We start from the raw sequence: 16,168 nt of genomic DNA, 5'->3' as shown, positions 1-16,168 counted from the left end.
ATCTTATTATCTCATTATGTTATACTATATTATGGAATTCACTGGTTATTACTTTTGTCGTATTTTTAAATTAAATTTAACAACAATTAATAATATATTTTTATTATTAATAATAATTGTTAAGATGTATCAAATACAATATTGGAAGATAAAAAAGAAAAAAAAATCAACGATTATAATAATATATGTATATATATATTTTATTTTAAAGACTTCAATAGTAGGTATATTGTTTAATGCATAACGGTGATGGAATATTTTTAGTTTATAATTAATATTAATTTTCTTCTTATTTTTTTTTTTAATTTAATTTGTAATAATATTATAAACAGCAATTGGTTATTTTGAATAACTAGTTAAAATTTAAAGAAAAAGTAGATACTTCTAAGGTATGACCAAATTTTTGTATTTTTAGACAATTTTAAATTTTCTTGAGTGCTTAAAATGTTTTCAGTATAATCTATATTATATACTTTGTATTTTGTATTATAATTTGTAATGTTTAAAATTAAGTTAGATTGTGTTTACCAGTATTTCGTTTGATGCCGAGTTCAGTAAGTTATGTGTATTTTAAAGGTAAGCGTGGGTAGTAATTCTGAGTTTTGATTTCCGAAGAATATGCACATAGAATATATAATACATCTTATTTCGTTTTAAATAAATAGATCCTACGCATTAGTGCATTGAACTTGCATATGTTAACATTATTTAATTCTAAGAAAATTGTATTTTAAGCTACAGTTTAAGTAGTAAATACACTAAAATGTCTAAAACTTCAGATGCCAATAGAGTAATTTTCATGAAATAATTATTTTAAATTTGTTTGTTTAGCAGTCTAGTCCTTCTTTTGATCCCACCGATGGAGTGTACATGACTAAATTTAACATCTTAGAATTTAACATCTGTAATATATTTTAAAAATCAAAATACAATTTCGATATTTTTTTTTTTTTATTAACACCATATTTCTTATTTGTTTTTTGCATTTAATTTCATATTTAATTTATCGTTTATTAAGTATATTATATTATGTTTTATTGTGAATTATTGTTAATTATTTGTCTATATATTTTGACGTCATCACGTCAACCTATCGACGTACAATGTGACTATAATGGTCGATACAGAAAGTCATCGAAGCCTACACATGATTAGAAAAATATTTTCATATGATCGAATGCCGTGATAAACGTCTAGCGAATGTGGTTCGACGGAATGTGAGCGCGAAAACCAACACAGAAAAATATTCGAGTATAAAATATATCTAAGCCTCCGGTGCGCGTGTCAATGGTGGTATCGTTATTATTTCCGGATCATTCCGCTCCGTGACAAATTTAATAATGTCTCGTCATAAGGGCCGTGTGGCCGGTGCCCCTAAGCACTTCCGGCGTAAATTCTCGAACGTATCCATTGCTAGGCGCTATTATATGTATAGCAGTATGGCCGATATAATATACGACAGCGCTAAACGCAATCCGTTCCGAGTTTACGAGTTTCCAGTGCGGTGCGGTCGAAATTGAAATATTATCTACACGTACTTTGTACCTATTGCATGGCCATAATTTAATTCAAAGATGATATTTTATTTAATAATAATATTTTTTTTGGAAATTATAATTCAAGTCCGATACTATATTATTATACAGATTGTTTTTTAAATCAATAGTGAGTTCACATATTTTTTTTTATATTGGTATACGTAGGCCCGGTCACTTTGATAATTAAGTTAAGCATTTAAGATTTACATTTTATAACCATAATTTTTAACGATTTTTTTTTTTTTTACTGTCATTATAATTGAGCGGTCCATCTGTTTAAAAAAGTTATTTATGTAATAACTTTTATTAGGTCTACGTAATTTATATATATTTTTTGATAAATGGCTATAAAAACTATATTTCAAAATGAAAAAACTGACAATGGCCCTGGTTATATTACATAAAAAAAAAATCAATAATCGTACAGGTTTGCAATGTTTACTAGATTTTCGTTTAAGTAATTAAAATAGATGCAAAAAACATAACTGAGCATTTTTTTTATGGTAAAATTTAAATTTCCATTGATAATGTGTTTCAAATCAAATACTACTCAAACCTTGCAACATGATATTAAAAATTATAAATAACAATTATTAATCAATGTGTTTTTAATGTAATCGTTTATTTTTAGACTAATAATCTATCGATGGAGTAGAGCTTTGAAAATGCTAATATGTACATAATGCATGGATATTTCACTTTGAATATAATTTCGTCTGTAGTAGGTATGTGTACATTGTTATATTCATCATGACGAGTGGTCATGCCGATCAAAGATGACGAAAGTGCACTTCAATATATATTTGAATTCATATTTGTTTTTTTAAGGGCTCAGAACTTTTTGTATTTGGATATATTTTTTTAATGCTTACAAAATATAAATTCATTTTGGGACGTTGTAAAATTAAAAGCGAAGTTTTATTTTGTATATCAATAAAATTATATAAAACAAAAAAGACACATTCCAAAAAATAAACATTTTTTAATAATTATTAATAACATCACAGGAGTAAATATTTTCATACACTAATGCATACTTTATTTTGTTGATCGTATTTTTTACCTTAATATTTTTATTTACATATTATTCGAAAGTTTGTTGGTCAGTATTAATTTTAATTCATTAAATATTTTAAAATTGTTTATAACAATAATTCGCGGATTCTAATTTATTTTGAGCATTATATGAATTGGTACAATAGTTGAGAATTTGGCGGTAAACATGTAAACGTTTAAGGAATAAATATTTTTATATTTTTCTTACAGAACATTTGGTAAGTAAAATGTGCTATGTTTTATGTAAATATATATAAATAAATTAAATGATAAGGGTTATTTGTGTATTTTTATTTCTATAAATATTTTCGTGTTTATTTTCTTAATCTTATAATATTAATATGAACTAACACGTATTTTTACTATCGTTATATAAATAAAAAAATAATCTTGTGTACTCAATGTATTCTATAGTTAAGTGTTCTACAATTAAAATTCACAACTTAGTGATTCAATCTCTCAATATTATTTGAAATTTAAATACGAATTATAAATCTTATCTTAGACGGAAAATATATCCAATTAAAAAAAAAAGAAAAACTTCAGCAGTCAGTATCTAAATAAGATTAGTGTGCTTTTGTGCATATTTAAAAATTATGTTTGTAAAGAACTTTTTCTTTTTTTCCTAAATTATTGTTTACTTTGACCATTACCATTAGCCTAATTATTACAGTAAGTTTATTGAATTATACAGTTTATTTCCTATACGTAAATACGAATTTGTATGTATTCTTGTCGAGGAAAAACACGCGTTAAGACTATTTATTCTATAAGACCAAAAATAAATATTCATTGAAGCTAAACAAAATTGTAGTAACTTGTGACGATGCACGTAATGTATGCAAATATTTTATTTAAATTGTCGTTTTTTAAAAAACATACGTCGTTAAATTATAATTTCGTGTTAGTTATACGTATAATTATTTCAATAAGTGATCGTGTAATGTTATTTAAATGTCAGTACTCTAATATTAAATTAAAAATATATAACAACAGTATAATATAAGGCTGATAGTTTCTAGCAGAAAAGTCTGCCTTATATCGAGATCAGTTGGTGGCTTTTCCTACTCCGTGGTTATACCATTTTGTGTACAAAATTATCTGCCCCAGGACTCACTCATCTGGTCGATGTTGCTTGTATTCCCATAGCAATGCAATACCCTTTAGAAACGGGCTCGTTGAGTCTAGAAAGCAAAAGGACCATAATAATATTTCATTGTTTATGTACTCGGTGGCCAACCGAGTTCGGTTTACACTGTTGACAACAGGGGGCCTTTTAGTAAGCGAAACGGTTTAACGTTTTTCCGGTTCTCTAGTACATTCTAGAAATTCGTGAATTTATATCATATATTTTTACAGGTTTTTGGATAATGTTTAGCTTAAATGCCTTATTATTATTATGTTGTATTGTATTGTTCAATAAATAGGCCAATAGTAGACATGCACACGCATGTTTATGTACGTTTCCAGTATCGTGATACGGTACGAAGTCACTGAAGGTTATATATATATATATATATATATATACGTTATTCATACACGCATTACACACCGATGCCGATGTGTCAAACGTATTCGAGCGATTATTATTTTCCGGTCCAGACTTAGTCACACCCGCTGTTTCCTGAACCTAGAGAGACGTTGTTATGCGGATGACATTTCCCCAATATGGTTATGTACTCGTGTATTCCGACAACCGAGGTCGACATTTATTTATTAGTGGTTAAAATATATATGTTCATTGGATATACGTATATTATGATCTAAGATTTTGAGACAATTGAAATAGTAGTTTGATTAGTTGGTGTTTGGATGCACCCCAAATTTTGATTACAGTATGGTCGCACAATAAAACAATGAGAAGAAAAACATTTTTTCTATACGAGGAAATTTGGCCAATTCAGTTTTTATGCTGATTAAAAACTATCAATTGTAATAAAATTATAATTTAAGACGTATTTATCTTTTAATTAAGTAAGTATATTATTATATCTCTGCAAAAATAAATATTTTTAAATTACTTCACTGAAAACTAATATACGATATTTATATATAATCTCATTATTCCTTATTAATTATTTACTTTAATTATGTTTAAAAATATAACAACAAGGTTTTTTTTTTAATAAAATATATTCAAAAATAAGCTTTTTAATTAGTAAACTTAAAAAAGTCCTAAAAATTGACCTTTTAAAAGTACGATGAAACTATACTTCAATCGATTTCAAAGGACTTCTTGAAACTTTTGGAGCGCTCTTTTTGCATGATAAAGTGTTCATACAAAAAACGACATTGTAAAACCAATATCGACCTAGCGTCATTATTTTAAAACTAATTTGGATCAATGTATTGCGTTTTAAACGAAAAAAAAATAATTAGTATACTTTAAAAAAATATTAATTGATGGAATGAACATTAAAATATATGTAGGTTTATGAAATGGAATTATCTGGATTAAATTTAAACTGTCATGATAAGACTATTATAATACACAGTATTATGTATCCATTGATTTTTTGATTGCACTGTCGTTATCTACGTTGGTCTAAGATTCAGCATTTGTTTTATTTTTATACGTAACTATTTGATAATGAAATATGATAGTCGATCAATCAAACCAAGTGTTGGTCACTTGGACTTTATTATAAAAAATTACCATATTAATTAAATTTATATTTAAAGTACTATATGGGTAATTTGATAGTAAAGCTTTACTATTTATTTAATTTTTAATAAGAATTTAGAAATATTGAGCATAATAAAACGACAGTGTTTGAAGTATTACTCGTTGGTCATATTTCTATTAAATTGCATTAAATTATGACATTGTTATCTTTTCAACAAAATGATACGATACTTTCTGTCACTATTACCAAAAGGAATATATGAGCAAGTATAATACAAGTACAAATATGCGTATATGATAATTTTAAGTTATTGTTCCTCATAAACTTGGTAACATGAAATTAGGGAAGTCCAAGTTGTTCCTACATGTGTAATTCAAAGTCTAAGAATTTATATAATATGCATGACATATATAGAATAAGGAACCGAAATATTTTTAGTTGCAGCACTGACTGGTGTCCTGAATAATTAATTATAGTTAATAGTATTTGAGTATAACGATAAAATATCAGTGCTAATCTCTACCGTTTTTTGAAAGATAATAACCTTCATATTCCAACTTGATGTAATTTAATTATTCATTTTGGGTATGCATATAAAAGGCAGAGTTTTATGAATTAATATGATGACAACGCAATTAAATATTATAATGAATAATATTAAAATAATTGGGACATGGGCAGTATGATCAGTTAATAATATTTTAACTCATAAATATATGTATGTATATAATTATTATATATGAATATTTACGATTAAAGACATAATTTAAAATACTTTTTAGTTTAAATTTTTCTTAACAAAATATAACATTTATTTTATGTTCTGATTTTATTATAATATCATACCTCATAATACTTATTAACTGCAGTATATTATGTGTTTACAAAAAGCATTTTTTAAAAAAAAAAATTTAAAAAAAATAGTTACTTTTATATTTTGTTCTATAATAATAATAATAAACCATTTCATTAGCATTAAGGTAAAATTATTATTCTTCTTAGTTACAATAGTAAGGTTGATTCTCTGAAATGACAAATAATAATAAAAACTGTTCTTTTCTGGTTATTTTCAAACTACGTATAATTACCAAAAGTTTTAATTAGTATTTTTCTCGACGACGATGATTTTTTTGTTTTTATTTACTTCTTTTGGAGTACTTTTTGATTATAATTAGATATAATGTGCTCCATTATAAATCAAAGTTGGTAACTCATTTATGTACGGTATATACCTTATATATTTATGTATTGTCGAATTTCAGTGATAGTAAAAACAAAAACGTTAAAAAAAAAGATTGTTCGTGGTAATGATGTCGATATTGTTGATATTTTAGATGGAATTTTATTGTAGAGAAATCTTAAAAAATCTTGTTAGCAATGTGTGTAGTACTCGGTATAGTAGTCGTCTATTACGTTATGTCCAAATTGGGTGTGTGAAAGTATAAAACTTGTAGTATCAAATAAAAATAATATGTTAAAATATAATTTACAATTTTATACAAAATTAACCTCTTTAACGAGTTAAGTTAAAAATAATAACCAGTGACTAATGTAATACAACTAGTAGGTATGTCCTATTATTTTTTTTATTAATGTTTAAATTATAAAACAATTTATAACATTTTAATAAATTGCATTTATAATCATTATAACTTGGTTTTAGATGTTTTCCATCATTTGTATGACAATTACAACCAACAACTTAATTAATCAATTGCCTCTAACTTTAAATATATTTGACTTAGACGCTGACCATGAATTGTAATTTATTCATGTTTGTTTTGAATTACAAGTATAGATAATATGCTGTAAACTTATTCGAACCCTAACGACAAAAACTTTTGTGATAAGTAACTATTATGAATAATAAATTAATTAATGATCAACGTTAATGTATTATTTCTGGACACATAAAATAAATTTATGAAACTTTGTTGTATAATTAAAAGTGATTTTTTTTAATACGATATGTTTTATATTAGAAGAATCTAATTAGTATTGCATCTCTAAGTAATATATATATATATATATATACACATTTAAATCATTAATTGGTTAAACTAGAATTGTATGTAACGGATTTACTTAAAAATTGAAAAATTATATGAAATTATATAATATCTTGTGTAAGTGATCATAAAAAAATAACAAAAAAATGCATCATTGTATATTTATATATTTATAAAATCTTATAATTGGTTTTGTATTTCTAAGTAATATATATGTATATATACATAAATAATAACAATTTAGAGATTTTATAAATATTTAAATATATGATGATGCTTTTTTTTGTTATTTTATCATAATCATCAACATAAGATAATATACGATTTCGTCGATTTAATATAATTGTAAATTTGTTACATACAGTTCTAGTTTAAAAATTCTAGGATTTAAAGCAAAAAAATTAATGTTAAAATAATAAATATAAATACAAAGCATGAACATTGATAAATAGAAATTTAAATGTTACAAGTATAAAATATTTTATTCTCAACAACATCAATTAACCATCTATATTCTATATTTATACTGTTACACAGTTTTAATATTTGAACAAAAATAATTTTTTTTTTAATTTTAAACCAAATTTTTTTTATATACTTTCAGGTATATCATTATTATTATTATTATTATTTACCATTTAAAAATGAATATTCATCACTAATTTATCTAATATATTAAAATAGTTTTTCCGATTTAAAATATAAATAAGTACTATTTTTATGCCTAACGCCAGACCAGGTTTTCTCATAACTATATTCTGTTTTTGTTTTATTATAATTGTTAAGTAGTTTTATTTAATTATTTATGCGCTAAGACAAATATTACAATTTTACAATAAATACAATAAGTTAATATTATTATTATTATTATTATTTAAATTAATACATTTATTAGTTTTTCATAGTTAAAAATTAGTTATGATTATAAAATAAAAATATATTTTATTTGACGAACATTTAGTCCAACAAAATGACAAACTGTAATCAGTTGAAGTGTAAATTCAGTGACATCAAACCACTATATCGTGTGATATTAAATAATAACTAACTATATAGTATTTTCTATTATAACAGTAATTTTTTTTTTTTATTTCATGACAATCATCGACTTGTTTATAAAGCACATGACGCACGATACATCAGCCATCACTTCTGTTCAAGGTAAATATTTTACGAATTTCTATTCACATTACGTCATCTGTTTTTTGAAAGGTTTCCAATATGTTTGAATGGCAGTATGAAAGAAAAAAAGTTATATGAAAATCGACAATTTTATGTGTTTTGGTTTAAACTGTTTCCAAGTTAAAATAAATTTTATTCGCAATGATTTGTTTATTTAGTTTTTAAAATTTTTATTTTGTTTAGCCATTTACCCGCGCGTTATGGCAACCATTTCCTAAAATATAGTGATTGCACGTGACCATTTAATAGTTTTGTGACCAACTATATTTTATACTATAATATTGCGTCATATTACACGTGATGAATACTCACATGAGCATGGTGGCGAGTGGGTTCTGCAGTGTTGTTCTCATGGGACTGTCCAGAGGTCCTCTGCCGAAGCCGGGCCAGGGCGCTTTTCAGTCCCTCCGTGTTTGCCCTACCGGTGTACAAACCACGCCATCTCTTCGACCTTGCATCCGCCGCCGGCACCACAAACACTTAACTTTAACATCTGAAAAATAAAATGCTTCATTATTAATTTGTTTTTATTTATTTATTTTGTTGTACTATGGATAATGTATTCTTTGAAACTACATTGACAAAGATTAAATCAGATTCAACACGAGTAAATAAAGTACCCATTTTGTGTGAAAATAACACTAACTTTTTATCTACATTAAGTGGATAAAAAAAATAATAAATTAATTCCGAAAAAAAAAAGTTAATCGTATCATTGACTTGAAAATATTTTTTTTTAATAATTCGTTTGTTGTTAGAACTTATTTTAAGATACTGAAAGTATTTCCTTCACTCTTCTGGTTCAATTTTTCAATTTTACAACTGAAGTTTAGGTTTTTAACATTTTTCATGTTTATTTAGTTATATTTTTTAAAAAGAACTAAGCACGTGCATATTAAGGTGTTTATTAAAAATAATCTAGAATTAAATTATTTTATTCGTTATAGTTCATATCAAACTATTAAATATCCAAGCAGGTATGAATAATTATTCAAAATAAAAATGAAAAAAAAACCCATTTTAAGAACAAAATAGTTATAAATCATAGACTTTTTAATTAATATATAATTTTCATGGTGAATTATCTATGCGTCTATATATTTTAATTTTAATGGTATAACATATTATGTTATAAAATTAAAATTATAAAATATTTATATTTATACTTTATTTGTTTTAATCAATAGGCATAACTTGTTAATTTTATTAACATAATAATAATAATATTTGTTATTATATTAATCATTATTTAAATAAAATATTTAAAAATTAGGTTATTTTATTTTACTATACATAAAAAAAAAAAAACAAAAATCAATTTATACTTCATATATAATACATTTTTTTTTAAAATATAGATGGGAAATTTCTATCTTTAACGCACTAAAGAAAATTTTACTAGTCTATTGGATATCCCGGCGGGAATTGCCTTAGTTTCACTTAACTTAACACTACAAAGATTGACTATGCTATTCGTTATCATAATTTATTGTTAATTAAAATATCATATGCTTATATTTATGCTAAACACATAAAAATAATAATAATTATTAGTATTATCATTAGTTACATTAATTTTCATCTAATATAAATGTTTGTATACAGTTTTTTTTACCAGCAATAATTACATATCATCACGATAGATTATTATTTCGAATTAAAATAGTATAATATTATATGCATAAACATAATACATTATAATGAATAATTTTAAACATTAAAAACTGCATCGTCTTTTAATGAGCTAAATATACCAAAACGATTTCATGATATCGTTAAAAATTGCTGCTTGCTTACGGTTTTATATCATAACATGTGCATGTCGACATTTAAGTGTAATTACTACTTATTACCATTTACCTATTGTTGTTTTATTTTTATGAAAATTGTTTAGTAACAATTTTAAAATGTTTACCAAACTCTTCAAATTATATTTTAATTGTGTTAGTATATTTAATATACTATTTAGTATTAACACATAATCTAATAATAATTATCAATAAGTATTGAAATGATGTGAATGATGATGTTTAATAAAACGATAAAAATTTGTTTGTGCTTTATACTATTGTAATCACGAAGTTTAAATAATATTTCAAAATTTTAAATGTTAGTTTATGTTGTAAAATATGGCTAGCTTAGTTAAATAGTTTCAAACAAAAACAGTTTATTCCTTGGTTTTTTATTTATTTTTATAAGAAAAAAAATGAAAATTATTCACTCCAAATGAAAAATGCCGTTGACATGTAATATTATTCAATAACATAAATATTGAATAATACCACGGACGACCACACTACTATTTCAATCAAAACCCATTTGCAAACTAATAATTATTATCTGATAAATAAAACATGGCATTGCTCTCAATATATACTCGACACTTACTCAATCATAATTAACTAAAGTAATTTAGTAAGAAACATTCAAATAACCAAACCACTGCAATAATTATTATGTACTAATAATAAATGCGATTAACTAATTGTTTAGAATATATCCGGAATACATACAGTATTTTATAGATAGGTTTAAAAAAATGAAAATAATAATAATGATGAAAATATTGAATCATTTGTAAATTAATTATCGAAAAAGTAATTTCAATTAGAAATGATAAAAAATGTAAACTTTTGCGTTTTTAAAGTTTGAGTTTTATTTATAAATAATTAACGACATATTTTATGTTCGATAATTTATGTGAGCCCGTACTTTATATTTAGTGAAACGACGTCTAACGATCAACAAAAGTTGAATTGTCGTCCATTTTTCACGTTGTTAAATAAATTAAAAACAAATCCTTTACCGTAATGAAATTGATCATCGTTTTGTAAAAAGGGTTTTCGCTATAGGTATTATAATAAGACTTCGAGATCCGTTGAAAAAACGGTTGCGCTTCAACCGAACGGTACCATACCACCTCGTTATACACTAATAACCTCGTATAAAGTGTATTAGAACGGTAAATAGTTTATAAAGTTTGAAAAAAAATACGATAAAGAGTGCGCGGTACCTGACAAAGTGAAATTATAATGTAGCCACGCATAATACTACGGCGAAGAGGAGTGTACACGTATGCGCGTGTGGTTGTGTGTGTGCGCGCACATAAATCGGTGACGCGCAGTGAGGTATACACAAGATATATTGTGGCCGGGGGGTGTTAGGAAAATGCGGTCTGGACGAGGTGCCAGTGGAGGGCAGGTGGACAGAGAATTGGTTGGTGTAGGGCCAAATCTGCTGAATCGCGCATAAAATTTGCCGTAAACACAAAGGGGACTGCGGAGATGGCGGGCACCGTAAGTTTGGTCGAAGGTGTGTGCAAGTGAGCGTATATGTGGAACGTCCCGGGGAGGGTAAGTGTTTCAACCCGTTTTTCGTGTACAGCAACCCCGGCCGGGGGCACTGCCGTTAGCACGCGCATAAAATTATTATTTCGACGCTCGGCGGTGTAGTGCATGTTCGGTTATCGATTATATCCACGTGCGTGTGCTGGAGTGATTGGAAAGCGGGACTGGCGGTGGAGCGCGACCGGAGGACCGTGTGGCGTGGTGGTTTTCAATTTTTTTTTATTATTATTATTATTATCATCATTATTATCATTATTATTATACGTTTACCCCCTTAAACGCTGGAGAGTGGCATACGATTTTTCGTACCGACCCGACACTAGGGCTTATTCAAAATGTTCGGTAACCTAACCTAACCGGGCTGTACTGATCGTGGTGTTTCTCACAACCGTATAGTACTCTTTTAAACTCAATTTTTCATGATTGGCAAATTAATTCTATACATTTTATATTATTATATTATTTATGTTATAAAAAAAATCTACGAAGACCTCCAAATACATTTACCTAATTATTAAAAAACACAACCAAAGCCTTGTGACACAATGCTCTTCGATTTTTTCTCTATACGTCATCGTGATCACGATAAACGAGATTAATAAAACGGAGAGATTTTCAATGAGATGACAATATTTTACAAAAGAAAAATTACAATTGAAAATATCTATGTACACATAGAACGTTTTACACAAAGAGATTTGGTTTGATTGAGAATCAAAGGTCGTGCCAAAGATGGAATAAAATACGGAGAGGTATAAGATAATATGGTTGGGAGCCGCTGTTTTATGTATTAAGACTCGCCGACAACGGGAAATATCGTAGTTCGCAGTCGCGGTACATTATCTCTACCGCTTCAACACCCCGATCACGGTATAGAATTTGACCGCTTCAATCGTGGTTTGAGGTTCGGCGATTAAAGTTGAAATTGTAAACGTTGTACATGCATGCGGACAACCACGATATTTCCCATGGTCAATATACTTTTATGGAAAACAATATAGCCACCGACCGCTTTCTCACTGCGTACACTGCGTCGCTTATTTTTGAAAATTTTTCGATAAACCTTTTTCATCGTTTACGAGCGCATTAAGTGTTGTACGAAATGTTTTTTTAGAAAAATGTGCTCGTAGCTGGCTTTTTATTCTGCGTCTGCGTGCCGTAATGTTCTTGATATAATCGTTTTCGCGTCGTTGAGCGCAAATGCTTAGGAGTTATTAAATAGTAATATTAAGTGCGAAGACATTTCAACGAAAAACGAATTTTTTACGTATTGTCAAATCCAAGAATTATACGTATTACAAATATCGTATATACCTATTTAATCGTACAGCTACTACTTATTTAGTTTTATGTAACTTGTCACTGATACTACACAGTTATATAATATTATATTCAAAATATGTTGTTACGCAGTGGTAAACAGATACAGACGTTTGTTTTTGAGTTTTTCAATTAGTAGCGATATCAGCTCGTATACGCTACATCTAGATATAATTGTATATATTATGGTTGGTATATTTCGAATTTATCATAAGAGGGGGAATATTATTCTACAGCAGGTACCTTTAATAGACCTTTAGTTGCAAATAAACCCGCTTTTCCACTGAAATCTAAATTATTAGTATTACATAATTTAAATTATATTTATATGAAAAATGTATACACGTCTAATTTTCTTTATTATATCGTATTATATAATGTATATTATAGCATGTTAATAATAACCATAACAAACGTTCGACGACAGCTATTAAATACTATTTTTGTGTCAATCGAATTTTTTTAGTTTTATTTTTTTTAAATATCGTTTGGAACAAAAAAACCAATACGGATTAGGAAGGGGTGGGCTGATAAATATTTTAAATATTCTTACATTTTTTTTTATTTTTTGTTAACTTTTATTCTCCCCGGAATAGTCTGAAAATACTTAAATTTATATAATCGAAAACGAAGGCCATCGGCATTCCTACGATTTTCCCGACAGCTGTCGGTTAGGTTGTAGGTTCACGTGAAAACATTATAACACGGTATAATAGGTAGGTCCCCGAGTTGTCTTGTTTTCCGACTAGCGGTACGGGTACCGTACTCGAACGGAAGTGAAGTATATAATGTTATCCGTCGCGTGATCGGAATAATGTCGTATAATGTTCCACAAACGACGACAAGTGACTATGTAAAATATTAATATATATTATACAGACAGTATCGTAAACGACTCATTCGGTGTTCATGACAATCACCCGGGAAAATGTTTTTAGGGTGTTTCGTTGTGAAACTCGCACATACACACACGCGTGCGTTACACAGTTTGATTAAGCCGACGCCAACGCATTTTCGATCACGGTAACTTCGCGATGAAATTGAATAATTAAAATGTCTAATAAATTATGGTTTTTGATACAAAAATATATTACAGTAAATTCAAATATTATTTACGGCACTACGGCAGATCATTTACGGTGTTAAATGGCCAAAAATGAAGGTATCCGTGGGATAAATAATAATATGTATATTGATATCAAACATTAAAAAATTAAGTTAAAAACAACGCGATGATTAAGATGATTAAATTATTTATTACACTATGCATATTAACATATTATAATATATTAAACTAGAAATTATAGTAGATATGTGCGAGAAGTGACTGGTGTTTTACTACTCAAGAAAATAATAATAATCATTGTTTTATGTGTATACACTCGTATATCACATAAAAAAGTATAAACATTCAATTGATTTAAATCATTAGTTATACTAATAAATTATATTTATACAATTCAAAAACTACGTTATTTGTTTACCTTAAAATATTAAATATATTTTTATTTATTAACCATTATCGTTTAAGATTATTTGTCATGTTATAATAATTATTGTTGTCAGTACTCATTGTTTACATCATTTAAAAGTTAAAAAAATACAGAATGGCTATCAATGTTACGTACATTTTAAACGCCTATTGTACACGTACGTGAATACAACTTTAAATGACTGGTTTAATTGTATATTATAGTTTGACAACTAATAATATTTATGAAACAAAATTATTTAGTTTTATTTTTCATGAAACAAATTAAAAACTTGCGTATTAAACCTAAATAAATTAAATGTTTAACACACGGTGACGTGGTGTTTTATACCTATATGATATTGTTAGTAACAAATCTGAAATATTTCCAAGAAAAGCTTTTGAATTCAATATTATATTGATGATTATGTTAGCTTAGATACAATATTACTATCAAATTTGATTAGCACATATTGGGTTATAATCATTGGGAGTTCCATTGACATAATATATAATATTTGAATTGAATGGGTTTATGCACATTAGTATACTTTATATGTAACGTGTAATTTAATAGATCAATATATTATAATATACATGATATTATAGTATAAAATTACATATTTTAAAATAAATAAATAACTAAATTATATAAAATCAAGAGGTTGTATTAGGCTTTTATAGATTATGTATTAACAAACGTCTAAATAGTTTAGTCTGTATTTTTATATTATTAAAATATAGGAGATTTTAATCAAATATTTTTTATTATTATTATTACTTTTGATGTTAATAACAATGATTTTTATTATAAACGTGAAAAGCAATATTTTTGGTTAATACAGATATAATTCATATTATATGTCTTTTTGGAAAAAAATTGAAGAATTTTCACATGCCTACTGTGTCTGCGCAATATCATAGTATAATAAATTAACTTGTATTAATGACAAAATCCTGATTATGGTTGATAAATATAATAATATTATGCTCTTTTGGTTGACTCATACTGATCTATAAACTATATCAAAGATAATACAATTTCTATAAGTATTATGTATGCAATAAAATATTTTTAAAAAGATAATTTGTTCCAATACGTAACAAATCACTAACAATTTACACAAACAGTATTGAACAATTGTTTAGAACATCATATTTTATACGAAAAGTTCAATTTAAATTTTAAAAGTAAGTTTGTGTTTGAATATATATATTTTTATATTTTTACATTCCTGAACAAAATATCCAGTAAGTTTTTGATTTAAACATAAAGTAATCATACTTTATGTGTTTTATTTTGTTGAAAAATATTCTATGTAAGTTAAACAATATAATATACCTATATGTATTATGTTTAATATAAAATAATTATAAACTAAGGTAATTAAAGTTAAATATATCATAAAAGTTATTATTTTATTCGCGAACAGTGAAAACACCTTTTTTTCGTGATAATAAGCGATAAAATCTTTTTCTTGCGTATTGATGAACGCGCGGTTCCTATTTTTCTATCTCATTATATTCGGGTTGGCTTCGGTTCTCGGGCAACTATTCCTTTGGGTTAAAAATGCGCCCCGAAACCTTTGTTATACGCCGTGTTGTTCCCATGGGACCC

At 26.4% G+C, this 16,168-nt stretch overlaps 1 protein-coding gene across 1 annotated transcript in view; it reads right to left on the bottom strand.

Moving 5' to 3' along the window:
- The window catches only part of LOC113555952 (serine/threonine-protein kinase pakA-like), a 199,210-nt gene that overhangs the window by 133,642 nt on the left and 49,400 nt on the right, over nucleotides 1-16,168 (bottom strand). Inside the window, exon 2 of the mRNA XM_026960600.1 lies at nucleotides 8,725-8,905. The gene's annotated coding sequence lies outside the window, so the exon portion shown is untranslated. The remainder of the gene's footprint in view (nucleotides 1-8,724; nucleotides 8,906-16,168) is intronic.

Source organism: Rhopalosiphum maidis, chromosome 1 (assembly GCF_003676215.2).
Source record: "Rhopalosiphum maidis isolate BTI-1 chromosome 1, ASM367621v3, whole genome shotgun sequence".
NCBI lineage: Eukaryota > Metazoa > Arthropoda > Insecta > Hemiptera > Aphididae > Rhopalosiphum > Rhopalosiphum maidis.
Note: the sequence above shows the minus strand (reverse complement) of the source record. Positions and strands in the feature narration are given on the sequence as shown.